This window comes from Spermophilus citellus (assembly GCF_964194105.1).
Source record: "Spermophilus citellus genome assembly, chromosome: 18".
In the NCBI taxonomy this organism is placed as follows: domain Eukaryota; kingdom Metazoa; phylum Chordata; class Mammalia; order Rodentia; family Sciuridae; genus Spermophilus; species Spermophilus citellus.
The window spans coordinates 66562447-66578590 of record NC_138200.1 but is presented as its reverse complement, the minus strand read 5'-3'; the positions used below and the strand labels follow the sequence as shown (position 1 = coordinate 66578590).

The window sequence follows — 16144 nt, the reverse complement described above, 5'->3', positions numbered from 1 at the left end:
TGGGAGCACCCTACCTGGGTCCTTCCACTGGACAACACACAGGCAAAGGACCCCGCTGAGAGCTGCCGCCCCTTCTGTAGCTGGAAGTCTACACTGGAGGGGCCGCCCTGTGAGCCAGCCCCCAGCCTGCCCTCCGCAAGCAGGACTTCAGTGAGCGTACTGGGCCGCCATGCACTCGGGAGGCAGCCAGCAGCAGAATGTTCCAGATGGTGGGGGCCTGCCCCTGCTGTCTTCAGGTTTTGCCAAGTGATCCCCTGAGGGCAGACCCGTGCCCCCACTTTGCCCACCATGTGAAGGTCACGGCGCCAACAGCGGTAGCATCTTCATTTATCTGTGCCAATCTGACAGGTGAACACAGCATCCTGGGGGACGAGGAGTGTTTCTGTCCAGCAGGAAGCACGGATTTCCTCTCCAAGTCCTGCACACAGACAGGCACCGATGCCGGCCACCGCCACAACACAATGTCCCGCACTCTGCCCCTGGCAGGTGCCCAGAGCCCGCCCTCCTGGAACTGCGTGTCCTACTGAAGGCCCCGCAGGGTGAGGGTGACTGGGCCAAGGGCAATGTGTAGTCCTTCGGGGCTTATAGTGTGGACAGACGATCAGCCCTGACGGTCAGCTCAGAGAGGGGAAGAAGTGCACAGGCTTGGGGGGCAGCCTGAGGTGGGGGGCCTCTGGTGTAGGCCCTGCCCCAGCGCCACTTACAGGTCTGCAGTGGGGCCAGCTCTCAGATGCCTGCTCCAGGCCAGGGGTGGTGCCTGGCCCTGCCACAGCTGATGACAACTAACTGTAACTCTCAGCCGTGTCCAGCCCCACCCCCATGAAATGATGACAACTAACTGTAACTCTCAGCCGTGTCCAGCCCCACCCCCATGAAATGCCCCCGGATCTCAAGGGGAAAACCACGAGCCATGATTCCCAGTTCCCCTGTGGAGATAAACAAGGAATGGCCGTCCAGTTCAAGTATATCCCCAATACTGCATGGCACGTGCACAGTAAAAATGACCCATGGGCACCTAGACTTTATTTGGAAATCCTACCCCAGGGGACACTTGGCAGTGTCTGGGAGACATTTTGGTTGTCACAGCTGGGGGTGAAACAGCACCCAGACTGGGGATTCTGCTGAGCACTACAGTCACAGGAGAGCCCCCCCCAACAAGGCTCTGCCCAGGGGCTAGCAGGGTGAGGTAGCCAGGTCAGCAGCCTGTTGGGCAGCCAGGTACTTTGTGTCTTTTCCTCCTCCCCCTCCTCCCCCTCCTCCCTCCTCGCCCCTCCCCCCTCCCCCCTCCACCACAGCAGGGGAGATGGAGCCCAGGGCTTACTACTGCTGAGCTGAGCTATATCCCCAGCCATTTTTAATTTTTATTTTGAGACATGGTCTAACTAAGATGCTTAGATGGCCTCAAATTTGGGATCCTCTTGCCCCAGCCTCTGGGGTCTCCAGGATCACCGCGCAGCCACCACGCCCAGTCTCTTGTTGTTTGTCCCTGGGTGCAGGGCTTCATGCTGTGCTTTAGCAGAGCCACACCTCAGCTTTGACCTTGCTCTTTTTTTTTGTGCCCCGGGCTGTACCTAGGGTGCTGACCTACTGAGCCACACCACCGGCCCTGTTTATTTTTTATTTTGAGACAGGACCTTGTGAAGTTGCTGAGGCTGGCTTTGAACTTGCAGCCCTCCTGCCTCAGCCTCCCGCGCCATCACACCTGGCCGCTCTTTGACTCAGCGCTCAGGGCTGTCCTCAGAGGAAGGCCTGTTCCTGGCCGGGAGGAGGCGTCACTGCTGAGGAGGACTGGTTCCAGGGCTGGTCCTGAGCCTTCTGTGCCCGGCCCTCTGCACTGTCCCCCCATTCTCTGTGGCCGGGAGCTGAGCAGCTTCCTGGAAGGGCCGCTCTGCAGGTGGCATGGGGATGGGCTGCTGGACCTGGGTTGAAGGGGGCTCTGCCAGAAGCCGGAGGACGGCCCAGCGCGGGTGCATTCCTCTCACCCCGTGCCCCTCCGAGCCCCTTTCTCTGGCTGCTCCCCAGTTCTCTCCAGCAGCTCATCCCTGACGCAAGTGGAGGCTTTTTCCTTAATTAAAAAGAGATTTAAAACCTCCGCTGCTGTCTCGGCTGGGCCCAGCTGCCTTGAAAAGGTAGAGCCACCAGGGCTGCCCCAGTCTCATCCATAATAACACCAGGCTTTCCCTGTAATTGGAATTAAAAAAAAAAAAAGATTAGATGCATCTGGATCCCTCTCCAGCATTAGTCAGGTTGTTTGTTTGTTTGTCTGAGTTGTTTTTTGCAGAGCTGGGGATTGACCCAGGGCCCGCACAAGCCCTCTACCACCGAGCCACACCCCCAGCCCTTTTTAAATTCTGAGACAGGGTTTCACAAAGTGGCTCAGGAGGGCAGGAACCTGGCTCAGCCTTCAAATAGCTGGGCTCACGATTGCACAGGACTACACCCAACGTGTCAGGTTGCTTTCTGAAAGACTTGCCCTGAATTCAGACACCCCACCAACAGTGACAGGCTGGTGCTGGCCCTGCTCGGTCCGTCCTCCTGCCCAGGGACTCTGCATGTGCAGGGCTACCCAGTGCCCTCTCTCCCTCTCCTGCTGCCCGAGGATCGCCCCCTCTGGGAAGCCTTTCTAACTCCCACCATCTCCCCTCAATCCTGCCTCTCCCCGCTGTGACCAGTCCATCATGTGTCCGTGTCCCTCTTCTAACTGACCCAGGCTCTAGGAGCTTATGAGCCTCTGCCCCAGGAGGGCAGCTGTGCATCAAATCCTGCATGATCCTGGGAGAGGTCCCTGACCTCTCTGTGCCTTGCTCTAATACCATCTGCTTCGTTCAGAGGACAAAGGCTGAGTCCCCTCCTCTGTGGCCAAGGGCTGGGCAGCTTCCTGGAAGGGCCTCTGCAGGTGGCACAGGATGGGCTGCTGCACCTTGGCAGGCCTGGCTGGAAGGGGGCTCTGCCAGAGGCCGGAGGACAGCCTGGTGGGGCAGGACGGCGTGGGTGCCTCCTCTCACCCCGTGCCCCTCCGAGCCCCTTTCTCTGGCTGCTCCCCAGTTCTCTCCAGCAGCCCATCCCTGGCCTCCAGGTGCTCACCAGGTCCAGCCTCGTGAGCTCACAGCCCAGCCGTGGCCCCTCCCACGAAGGCTGCCCTAACTGGGACCCTCCCTGCTTTTCCCCAGCAGACGCTGTGATCTTTGGGTCCCATTTCTGCTGAGGGAGCCCGGAGCAGGAGGTAGGGGAGGCAGCGCTGGGGAGAAAGACCTGTTGAGACTGTTTCTCAGCGGGGTCCCCAGCCCCTGGAATGAGGCACACAGTAGAGTGACAACAAGTGCCCGTCACCTTAGCACCACTAGGGCAGGCTCAATGCTGGGGTGTACCTGGGCTGTGGGACTCAGCCGAGCAACAGGTGGGAGCCAGGGAGGTTGTCATAGACTGTGTTCCTCCTTCCCCAGCCCACATTCTGGCACAAGAAGGAAAAGTCCTCCCCAGGGGTTATGCTTGAGTCAGGAGTGTTTTGTCAGTGCCCAGTGGGCACCTGCAGGGTGGCGAGGCCCCTGACCTGTGTTCAGGGGTCTGTGCATACCAGCAGCTGCTCAACACTGGCTGGATCCATGCGTGGGTGCTGGGGACAGCCCATGGAGGTGATGCCAGCCGATGCTCTTGGAGCGTGCAAGGCCAGCTCTGGGATTTTCTCCCTGCAAAGTGTGTGTAACAGTGGCGTGGCTGCTCAGGCAGGAAGCCCAGGTGTACCCCCTGGCCTTCCTCTGCTCCGTGGGTCCCACAGGTTAGAGTCCACCCTGTGTGTTATGGGGAATGGAGTCACCAGAAGGGACCCAGCACTGCCAAGGTGCTGTTCTCCAAGCGGCCCCGTAGAGGGAGCCTGTGAGCCACAGTGCCGGCACTGGGCCAGCTCCGGCTGCAGCTGGGGCTCAGTGGTAGCCTGTGGGTGGCCTGGGGAACGTGGAGCTTGTGCTGGGGAATGGTGTTCTGTACCCAGTGGCATGGAGCATCCTGGCAGAACATGGACTTGGGGTTTGAACCGGAACCAGGGCTTTGGAAGGAAGAGAAGTGGGGGCTGACACAGAAGGGGGTAGGGGGACACTTCAGGCCCCAGCCCGGCCACCTGGCCTCTGTCTGTCCTTCCTCTCTCTAGAATGGCACTGGCTTCCTCCCTGGCTGTGTGAGGACAAACAGCAGAGGGAAAGCAGGCCTGGTGGAGAGAGGGAGGAAGGAAGCCGGCTGGCTGTCTGGCAGGGAGGGGGCGCTTGGTGCCCACCTGCCCGGCCCTGCCCAGCAGGACATCTGGGTCACTTCTCCCACCTGCCCCACACAGGGATGTCATCCCTACCAGGTTAGTGTGGTGATTTCATTTTTAAACCAGGGAAACAGGCTCAGAGAGTAAAGCCACCCATTGCTACGTCACCCCACCGTAGTCACCCCACCTCAGGCCACCAGAACCTTCCAGAGGTGCTCACCTCCTGGCACCTCCGCAGAGCGGGACCCCAGGGCAGGGCGGGGCTGCAGTGTGTTTGCTAAGCTCCCCACTCCAGTGGGTGGCCAAGATGGGGCAGAGGGCAGAGCAGAGTGTGACACAGCCCCAGCCCGCCCGGCTGGTCCCACTGCATCTTCCACACAGAAGGCCCTTCCGGGCTCCACACTGCTCCCACAGCGCTGGGGGTCAGGCCTGGGGACCCAAGTGCTCCAGAGAAGGCTTCCTGCAGAAGCTCTCGGTCCTCCGGAAGCCTCCCTGCTCCTCCTGCCCTCCTGCCCTCTCCTTGGGGAACAGGTTTCAAGGAGGCCACAGGGTGGCAGGGCACCCAGTTAGCAAGGGGCAGTTCTGCCTCAGGGACCCAGAGCTCCTTGGGGCAGTTGGCCTCTGTCCTTTGGCCCTCCTCCCTCGCTCCTCCCTGGCTGCCTTCTGGCCATCCTCCCCCTCCTTCCTCTGCTCTCCCCTCTCCTCCTCCCCCCTCCAGGGCCGTTGAGCAACCCCTTTCAGGTGAAGTGTGTGGGCTTCCTCCTGCAGCTACAGACCCTGTTAAAGTGCAAATGTGGGCCTGGAGGAACAGGCCTTTCTCCTGTGCCTTTTGTTAGGACTTTGGAGACTAAGGTTTGGGGCCTCCTTCTGTTGGGTCTCAGGGAGCAATTTGGAAGCCTTGGGGGAGGCGGACAGAGTCCTGCAAGTCCATGGCTGGGCCAGGCAGTGTGGTGGCCCTGGCCAGCGAGGTCATGCTAGGCAAGTGCTACTCCACCCAGGGCAGCCGTGCCTCTGGCAGGACATCGGCCTGCTGGCGTGCAGAGCTCACCTGGGCACCCCCAGGCCCTAGCCACACCCCCAGGCCGCCCGCACTGGTAAGTCAAGTTTTTCTGGGGGCAGATGGGGGCTGTGGTGTGGCCCCAAGTCAGCAAGACTTTCTGGTCCTTTCAGAAAGCTGGTCAGCGCGCTGCCATTTGGGATCACGGTAACAGGAGCACAGGCCTTTGTAGTCACCGCTGGGTTGAGCACAGACCCTGGCCCTGCCATATCAGCTCCTAACCTGTGTGGATGACTCTCGGGCCCTCAGTGTCCATGTCTTTGAAATGGGCTGGTAACACCAGTCAGGACTGATGAGGGACACCAGCGGACCCAGCAGGCCCACTCTAGTGGTTCCCTGCATCGTTTCCTGCTCTGAAGCAACAGAGCAGGCTCGGACCCAGCGGGATAGGTTCCCAGAGAGCTGAGGGCACCCAGGAGCTCTGCGGCCCTGGGGAGAGGCGGCCACCTCCCCCAGACATCAGGGAGGGGCCTTAGTCCTCCATGCTGGGAATGAGCGAGCAAACCCAGGCCCCAGAGAGGGAAGGTGACCAGGCTCTGTCCCTACGCAGCCCTGGCCCTGCTCCAGTTCCCTGGCCCACTCTCCCCAGCCACGGGGGTCTGCCCTATTAAAACTACAAAGAGTGCGCTCGGGAGACGCTGAAGTTGTCGTGCAGCGGCTGCCTTCCCTGTGCGCCAAGGCCAGGACTGTGGCACCAGGTTTCTTAGAGAGCTGCCAGGCCCTGGGGGAGGCCAGGCGCTGGGAGGCAGATGGGGCCCATCTGTGGGCTGGAGCTGGATTGTAGGAGGGGACAGGGATGGGCTGCTGCTCTCTGAATGACAAGCGCAGGTGTCTCCCAGGGGAGCTGAGCTGGCTCCGCCCCGTTCATTCTTGAAAAGCAGGTTCTGCAGTGAGCCTGGCTGGCAGGAGGTCTGTGTCAACCTAAGGACTTTGTTCTTCAAGGAGCTAAGGCCTGGGCGTGTCTGGGCCTTAGGGATCCCAAGGAAGCCCAGGCACACACAGACCACCCTCGATTCTGCTGCCAGCTGCACCCAAGCCAGCCTGGGGTTGATGACATGTGGAGGGACACACGATCACACGGGAGCTGCCACACTCAGCCACATGCATCCCGAGGGCCCGGGGAAGCAGCGGAGGGGCAGGCCCTGCAGCCGTCCACTCCCTGTGAGTCAGACAGGCAGTGCAGCCATCTGGGGAGCGCCTGAGCCTCAGTGTCTGCAGGCTGGCCAGTGCAAAGGGTGTCTGTGTCCCCCAGGAGTCACATGTCCGAGTCCTAGCCCAGCACCTCAGACCCAGGCCCTTTGGGAACAGGGTGTGGCAGATGTGACTAGTCAGGACAAGGTCATACCAGATGACTGGTGTCTTTACAAGAAAGGGACATTGGACACAGGGTGCCAGGGGAGAAGGCCGAATGAGGCTTCGACAAGCCCAGATGCCACAGACTGCCAGCGACCCCAGAAGCCAGCAGAGGGGCCTGGGAGATTCTCCAGCCTCAGGAGACACCTCCACCACTGACCTTTGGCCTGCCTGAGGCCACAGGTGTGTGTTGCTGAAGTCACCCAGACTGGTGCTTCCTGGGGTAGCCCGGGAAGAGCGCGGGTTGGCCACATGTGCAGTCTGGCTGGGCGTGGCTCTGGCATGACCGCCACGCCCTGAGCCTCTTGTTGGACATGGAGTGTGACCAGGCTCCGTCCTATCAGCAGGATGCTTCCTGGGCCGAGGGCCAGGGCTTTACTAAACAAAGGCCCAGAGGGATGTGATTGCCCAGGGGCACAGAGAGTCCAGCTGCAAAGCCAGTGTCCTCCCTGGGCCTGGGGCCATCAGCCCAGCCGGCCACACTGCAGACGGACAGAGGACGTGGCCCAAATTGCGCAGCTCCAGGTGGCCTAGATGTGTGTGTTCTCATGGTTCAAACAGAACATCCGTTGACAGCCTGGGTGTGACCTGTCCCTCAGAGGAATACCCTTAGGTGACCAGAGGGTCCAGGAAGTCCCTGTGGCTCCCCAGCATGCACTTGCCACCCCTTCTCCCAGGGCCAGGCAAGCTTGCTGGCTGTCAGACGTCCCCAGTGTGACAAGCTGTGAGCAGCCTGAGGAGTGGCCCTTGTTGCCCGGAGCCCCGTGGTCAGCCGGTCAGCCGTGGGACTCAGCTGGGATTTCCTGGTTCCTGGTCTCCCATTGATACCGCTGTTGACCGGTGACGAGTCCTTGCTTCCCCCGATGTTGAAGAATAACATCAAAGAAGCACGCCGAGGCAAGGTCAGAGTAGAAAGTAGAAGTTTATTAAAGGACAGCAGAAAAGACTTCTCCCGGAGGAAGAAGGGGACCCAAGAGGTGGAATCCGCGGAAGTGCGGTTGTTTCCCCTTCTTATAGTTTTGGTGATGGAATGTAGGTGGGAGGGGTTGGGACACCGGTGGGCCAGGCAGGAAGGACTTCTTTATCACTTCTTTGGGATGGGGTATCTTTAAGTTTGCTGGGGGCTGTTTATTAACACTTCTTTGTGAAGGGCTATCTTCAAATCTGTTGGGGGCTGTTTCCTGGGCTCCATTAACATTCCATTGTCCTGTGTTTTTCCTGAGTCATTTCCAGCATGGCCTCCATTTTAGATTTCACTCGGTATTAGACCCGATTTACCTAACTACACTGACTACCTAACTTTAAATCTGGCTTCATTCCCCCCTCTAATTTGGGAACTCCTTACTGCTGTAAGGAAAGGGGGCGAAGAAGATCTTTCTGGCTTCTTCAGGCTGACAAAAGGGGCGATGTTGGGGCAAGCAGTTTGGAGTCCCCTTTTAAAAATCGGGTCTATTGAGTGGTCCATGATAGAAGTCCAATTGAGAAGTAATAGGCTGGAGGGCCATCTGAGTGATGGGTGGTCTATAAGAGAAACAAGAATTCATTAGTACTGGAACCATATTGTCCCACAGCACAGGAATATGCCAATGAGTATGATGGCAAAGACAAAGACTAACAATGTTTTCCACCAGGAAGTACCAAGAACCAGGAGCTAAGATATTGTCTCCATGACAGGGTTGCTGAGGACATGGCTTCTATCTGAGCATGTAAATCTTTAAGGATATTTGTCACATTGCCAGAAATATCAGGGATGTAAACACAACATTTAACTTTTAGGGTTACAGTTGTCCTTCCCTTAAGATATAGTTTAATAATTTAATATCATCTGATCTTGCAAAATCCTTTTACTAGTATGACCTGTGTCTAATAGAAATCTTTAATTCTGTTACCTAGGGCTGGATACTCATACTAGCAAACACCAAGCCTACCTGTGTAGGTTAGGAATATCTGTGGGCCTTAAACTAAAAACTACTCTGGTAGTTCCTTTTGATAGTTATCAGGCATTCCTGTCTGAGAATCTCCTTTGTAGCCTCTAGTTTACTTATTTATGGAAGTTACATTTAACTATCATTATTATTAAAATGTCCAGGAATAGCTGTGTTTGGCTTTGACTGTCTTTGCTAAGTGTTTAAGATGAAGCAAGTCAAACTGACTTTTGTTTCAATCTATTGTTAACAGTCAGCTGAGTTACTCTGGGTGGGAGTCCTCGGGAACTTCACAGCAGCTTCTCAGTTCTGCTAGTGCCATTTGCGCTAGGATGGGTCCAGGCCTTGCTTGACCATGTGGCTTCCCTCAGAAGCATCAGGGATGTCTCCCTTGTTGATGACCCTCCTCTTCACAGCAAATGCACTGACTGGCTTCCTGTCCTCCACTGGTCTCATTAATCTCCCTGATCAGGAGGTTATGTGGCCTAGAGTTGCAGAGCCCTTTGAAGAAGTCCCTATTCCCTGATTCAGACTGACTCAGAGGGCAAGAGCCAAATTTTTAATTTTAAAACTTAATCTTAAACATCCAGCAAAATAAGTTAACAGCCTTATACTAAGAGTACTGGACTTTAATGTCTATCTCTCTATCCTGTAGGTGATAACTTCTTGTCTTAAATTAACCCAGGTAGTGAGCTCTTAAATTAGTACCTCTGCAAAACATTAACAGGCAATCTTAAATCATTTATAAGAAAACTACAAGATAAAATTATCAAGAGTAAAAACATTTAGTTCATATAATAGCTACCTTGAATTTTGGTGGAGTATATCCCCTGTTTGAGATCCTGGCAATCGTGACAAAAACCAACTTTTGGACACAACTTTAAGTGTACTGAAATCTAGCCTACTTCTTTCATAGTCACTTTCACATGAGATGGGACATAGAGCCTTATCTCAAGTAAGGTGGAGCTCTTCATAAATCTTAAATACTATAGTTCTGAAGCTGATCTTTGCTTTTTTTAAACATCATTTTACAAAGCCTACATAAATTGTTGCTTAAGTTCACATGAATATTAGCTAACACAACATAATATCACATCTAAAACATGAATTAAAGGAAGGCTGGAAGCTTCTAACCTCTTGTTGGAAATTAGCAAAGTATTTCTGTGTCTCACAATAAAACCTTCACCCAGATTAGGCTCTCATTGACTTAAAAATACATTTAAATTGTATCTCAGTGTAAAAAGTAACATGGAACTTTACATAACTTATTGATAATAAGTACAGTTATAGAACACAAGTGATATAAATAAATTTCCAACATGTTTTTCTTTTAAGCCTAAAATTACCATACACTTTTAGAATACCAGCTTGATATAATGCTCTTTCTAAAGCTTCTACCTTACAGACTTGTATACCTGGAAGATATGAACACATTAATGGCACCAATTACATTGATGTTTTTATATTAACCAAGTTTAGCTTTTAAAGAAATAACAGCACAATTCTCTAAAACAACAGCACTTGTTTAACCAGCTGTTTAATGTCTTTAAGATTACTTGTTCAAAAACTTACACAGACCTTCTTTATATCATTTACTTAAACTCTCTTAATTACGTAATCATATAGACTCTTATCCAGAAATCTAGAACCTTTTAGTTTCTCTTTTTATCTGTTAACCTCTTTTTGTTCACATTTTGAAACAATACTTGTAAATTTTTGAATTTAAGCAGATTATTTCATAGACATCAACATTTTATTAGGGCCTTTTTGAACACCTAGAAAAACTTATAAGCTTAATTTTAAAGGCATCTTTACTTTCATCTGTTTACCCAATTTAAATTGAGCCATTTGAATCACGTGAATCAAAGATATTTGGATCCATTTTTAATTTTTCATGAGCGCTCCTCATCTGTCAATTGTCATATCACTGCATGACATATGGACATACACACAGACATACGTACATACAACACGTAACACAAGTGTAACACATAACACAAAAGGCCTTTGCAGCTTTCTCAGGTGAAATCTCATTGCAATGTTTAAAAAACTCCAGTTGATCAAAAATAGAACTTATCAGAAAAACATTAGCTTGTCTGTAGAATAAAAATCATGAGCTCAAAAAAAAACATAGAATCTAAGAAAAGGCAAAAGTCCTAGAAAAATTGACTGGCCAGTAATTAGTAAATGCCATACAATTTACTCTTTGGTTTAATCTAGTTTGAGTTCAGGTAAAAGACACCTTTACTTTTTTTTTTTCCTTGGGCCTCAGATCTGTCTCCTACTGAGTGCTCCAGGCTTCTTCTATTTGCATATCAATTTAAGTCCTGGCTGAGGTCTAGAAGGAACTGGGAAAACTGGAATTTTGAGCAGAAACTTCACGTCTAAGGCATTTTAACCATAAGTCACAATTTTCAGGTTTGGAAGTTGAAAATATGGTACAATTTACAAAATTTCATCTTTATATCTTCCTACACTAGAAAAACTTGCTCACACAAAACTGAAAATAGGATCTTTCTTGATAATATAAAAGCTACCACAGAAGAAATTCCTTCAGGATCATTAAGCTACTTTCTTTGTTCTGAAGTTCCTAAAGTAGTATTAAGTTACATTAAATCACCTGGAAAAAATCCACACACTACCATGTGTATCTAAAATTAAGCTTTGAAAATTCCCAAGACTGTTGCTAATTAATGTCATTTCAATAAGCCAGACCAACGTTTTAATTCAACACTTTTTTCCTAAATCTTACACACTGAGAGAAACATACCAAATCATAATTTACTATCCTTGCCCAAATCAATGCACTGTATACCTAGTGAAATCTCCTTAGGCTACCCAGTTCAAAAATTGATGAAAAAAATAAAACTGAATGATTGGGAGTTACTTGCCAACTTGGAAGTAGAGTTCTTTTAATTTTCTATCCTAAGTATTTAAGTTCTCTGGCATGAAGTATCTGAAATCACAAACTAAACAATTAACTAACCCCAACTTTTAACTGCAAGATTACGCAATGTTTCAAACTCATTTTGATACCAGATGTTACAATGAAACATCTTTTAGACACACGTTTAGCCTAGATTATCTCCAAGAAACAATCTATAATAACCTTTAAAACAGACCAGATAAGAAAAACTCTCTCCAGGTTTTGAACTTCCATTTAATTATGACTCCTATCAGTGGCACCTTAGATTTCCCCATGAGTGGACCAGATGTTCTCACATAAGGGCAACTATAGATGTAAAATTAAGGGTCTCAGTGTGACTGACTTTACTGCATTTATGTGGAGTAATCCTTACAGTGAAGGAAATTATGAGGAAATTTCCCCAAAGCGAAAATGGCTCTGGCAGCTGCTGGGAATTCCTCAGTTTCCCTTTCACTTGCAAGATTAGCTCCTTTGGATAGATCCAATCCTAGGCAATCTGGCATATCTCCTGACTTTCCAGTAGAGTCAGTTTTTATCTGCCTTAGGTCTTGAAGGGGGAAGGGGGTATGTACTTTGATCGGCCCAAATTTTTCTCTTGATTCTTTTCCTCAGTGAGTCCAGGATTTTTTTCCTTCACATGGCAGATATCATAGTTAAGTCTACTTCACATTGTTGACATAATTTAGGATTTTCCGTTAGAGCAAAGAACATACGGCACCTCACACCATTTCCTTTTTTTTTTGTAAATTTTATCAAACTGTAAAATTGTATTAAAATTGATATTTCCCTCTGGTGGCCAGGTTTCTCGTATTTGAGGCCAGGCCAAGAAAATGAGGCGCTTTTCTTGAGTGTCTGAGGTTCAAATTTATCCCAATTTTTCAATACGCAGGCTAGTGGTCCACCTGGTGTATTGGAGAGAGAGAAGCTCCCCTCTGAGTGAGAAGAAAACAGGACTCAGGCGCCCACGCTGCACCGGAGAAAACTGTTCTCATTAGGGACGTCTCCCTAAGTTTGAGCTTCCTAAACGGTCCAGAAAACCCGTCTCTCACCTTGCTTTGCCAAGGGGTTTCTGGTCCCCTTTAGCAAAGTGCTAGGGGCTCAGTTTGCCCTGTGCCAGAGACCCTGGGAGGATTCAGACTTAAGGGCCTTACTGCTTTCCTCCCGACCACTAAAAACACATTGCAAAAGAGAATCCTGTGCTCTTTTGTTGTCTTTGCTCTGTAGACTAAAGGAGCCGCCTGAGTGTTAAGGGATATCTACTGGTTGTAAGGTAGCAGATTACCTTAGAGTTGATAAGATTAAGGAGTTGATTCAAAAAATGCCTCTCTAGTAGCTTAAGGAACACAGAACATTTTAAACATTGGGGCGGTAAAACAGACTATTGAAAGTTACCTATGCATCTTAGGGAACCTGGGCAGATTTTACTAATTATCTCATGCCTTTCTCAGTCCTGCAACCTGAATTGCTAACATTTCTGACTTGCGAAGGAAGGGAAGCATCCAGGAGGAATGGATGCGGAGTTGGGAGTGTTGCGCGTAGCCCACACGGAGGCAAATGTGATTGGGGCTTTCCCTCAGTGCCATTCATCTACCGATCACCCTAGATACCCCTGAGGGCTGTCGGAAGGGGGCTCAAGAGAAAGGAACCTTAAGAATCCTCTGAGAGTAGCCCAGACCGGAATTCCGCAGTTGTTCCAAACTCCTTCCTCCACCTCCACGCATCCGAGGCAGATCGGGATTAGGGACACTGTGTACTCACACCAATTGCTCTCCGGGCCCAGACAGAAAAGTTGGAATCGGCTTTGGCAGAACCCAATATGCCTGCTCTGTATTGAACAGGTGATTGAGAGCTGCTTAGGCCGGGAAACCTCTCATCTGAGTCTTGTAGAGTGGCGGCTGCACTAATTGCGTTTAAGTAGCCGTCGGGTGCCCACCTTATCCTCCAGAAAGAAAGAGAGAAAAAGATGCACCTCAAACAGACATGGGGTGCATGCACTTACCCCGGTGTAGATCTCGGTGGAACCTCCAATATGATACCGCTGTTGACCGGTGACGAGTCCTTGCTTCCCCCGATGTTGAAGAATAACATCAAAGAAGCACGCCGAGGCAAGGTCAGAGTAGAAAGTAGAAGTTTATTAAAGGACAGCAGAAAAGACTTCTCCCGGAGGAAGAAGGGGACCCAAGAGGTGGAATCCGCGGAAGTGCGGTTGTTTCCCCTTCTTATAGTTTTGGTGATGGAATGTAGGTGGGAGGGGTTGGGACACCGGTGGGCCAGGCAGGAAGGACTTCTTTATCACTTCTTTGGGATGGGGTATCTTTAAGTTTGCTGGGGGCTGTTTATTAACACTTCTTTGTGAAGGGCTATCTTCAAATCTGTTGGGGGCTGTTTCCTGGGCTCCATTAACATTCCATTGTCCTGTGTTTTTCCTGAGTCATTTCCAGCATGGCCTCCATTTTAGATTTCACTCGGTATTAGACCCGATTTACCTAACTACACTGACTACCTAACTTTAAATCTGGCTTCACCATGAGGGCCCATTTGTGCCGGCAGCTGGGCTGCTGTCTCTTCTGCAGGCTGAGCTGGGGAGCAGGGGCTTGGCCAGGCTGCTGGCTGTAGGCTCTGCCTGCCCCAGGAACTTCTCCGTGGGTTGCTTGAGTATCCTCCCGGCAGTGACAGTACGGAGGGCTAAGGGGGGAACCGGCGGGTCTGCTGAGATGTCACCCCCAGCAAGGGCCTATTCTGCTGGGTTTTGAAGTGTATGGAGGAGCTCACTACCCTGGCAGAGGAAGCCCAGTCCAGTCTGGGGAGCAGATTGTACAAAGGCCCAGGGGACCTGTGAGTTTGGGACCTTGCAAGAAGTTTGGTAAGAGTGGCATGTGGCAAGGAGATGAGGATACATCCTGAAGGCCCACACTGGACTGTGAGGCTGCCTGGCCCAAGGTCAGCATTCCCCAGAACACCTTATGACTCATGTTCTGCCAGACATCAGCAGACGGGTCCGTAGAGAGGACTCAAAGGCCGGGCGTGGTGGCCACACCTGTAATCCCAGCAGCTCGGGAGGCTGAGGCAGGAGGATGGCGAGTTCAAAGCCAGCCTCAGCAAAGGTGAGGTGCTAAGCAACTCAGTGAGACCATCTCTAAATAAAATACAAAATAGGCCTGGGGTGTGGCTCAGTGGTCGAGTGCCCCTGAGTCAAATCCCTAGTACCAAGAAAGAAAGAAGGAAATGGACTCAAAGGTCATCGAAGTTCAGAAAGCCTAGGGTTAAGCAGTTAGGAATCATTCCTAATTTTTTTAAAAGCTGTAGATAGACACAATACCTTTATTTTATTTTATTTTATTCTTTATGTGGTGCTGAGGATCAAACTCAGCGCCTCACACATGCTAGGCGAACGCTCTACCGCTGGGCCCCAGCCCCAGCCCTGCTGATGGTTGTTTAAGCTGCTAAATTAATAAATGAATGAGATTGCTCCTCGCGCGGCAGGACTTCTCTGTGAACATGGAAGAGGAAGGCAGAGTAGACAGATATGTGGTTCCCAAACTTATTTGATTGTGTTCCTGAGAGTCTCAGGAAGCCAGTGTTCCAGGGACCGGACTTTGGGAAATGCTGTCAGTAGCTGGTGGTCTGGGTTAGGGTCAGGGCAGGCGCCCTGAGTAGGACCTGGTGTGATGGGATCTGAGGAGGCTGGGGAGGTTGAACCTGGAGGCTGTAGGATGAGTGAGGGCGGAAGAGGGGAAGGAAGAAGCAGAGGCCTGGGGAGGCAGAGTCAGGCCAAGAGATTGGGAGGCCTGGGGACGGAGACTGAGGCTCTGGTTTCCAGCAGGTGCCACTGGCCTCTACCACGCGGCCTGCGCAGTGGTTTCATTAATGAGGTTCTAGGCATAAAGTTAGTTAGAAGAGATAGAAATAAAACACACAAACCAGTTACCTTATTTATATTGCTAGGTCCGAGACGGCTCAGCTCCCTGGTTCCCGCCTCCAGCCGCCCAGCAGGGCAGCGAGGATTACTCTGGGCTAGCAGGAGAGAGAGAGCGCGAACACGCCTGGGAGCAGCCTTTTATTTGGGGGACAAGAGATTCAGGGGAGAATTCCATCCAATGAAGGTTGAGGGGGGGCTGCACTCCAAGGTCAGGGTCAGTGATTGGGCCCCCGGGGTCAGTGGTCAGGCACACCCCCACACGGATGGGCTCTCTCATCAGGAAAGGGTCGGGAAAGCTCCGACACAGCCACAGCGCCTCAGGCCCTTAACGGGAGTCACCCAATCACGTGTCAGAATGGCTCCCCACACTGGCCCAGGTGGGGCAGGGGAGGGGACATCTGGCAAGGACTTTATCCAGCTGGAGGTCCTTAACTGGGCATAGCCAAATGACCTGTGCCACCAGTCTCTGGGCGAGGGGACCAACGATCCAGAAGGCCTGGCGCAGAGACAACCCCAGGCCAGTGGCCGCGCCCTGCGTTCCTCAAACCTCAAGGAGGATGCAGCAGGGATCACGCCCAAGGGAGAAGCGACTCTGGGCATGGTGGAGGCCGGGGTCGGCTCAAATCCAGGCTCTACTGCTTCCAGCCATTCCTAGTAACGTTCTGGACACCTGCCCGTGTCCACCCTGCCCTGGGCACTCACTGCTCATCCAACCTTC

The 16144-nt window shown here is 51.7% G+C and overlaps 2 protein-coding genes across 2 annotated transcripts in view; one reads left to right on the top strand and one right to left on the bottom strand.

The window, feature by feature from the left end:
* COX4I1 (cytochrome c oxidase subunit 4I1) overlaps positions 1–16144 on the bottom strand; it is a 327664-nt gene that overhangs the window by 52274 nt on the left and 259246 nt on the right. The gene's annotated exons all lie outside the window — the stretch shown is intronic.
* LOC308637892 (uncharacterized protein C16orf74 homolog) overlaps positions 1–16144 on the top strand; it is a gene marked incomplete at its 5' end in the record, with an annotated part of 34131 nt that overhangs the window by 15512 nt on the left and 2475 nt on the right. The gene's annotated exons all lie outside the window — the stretch shown is intronic.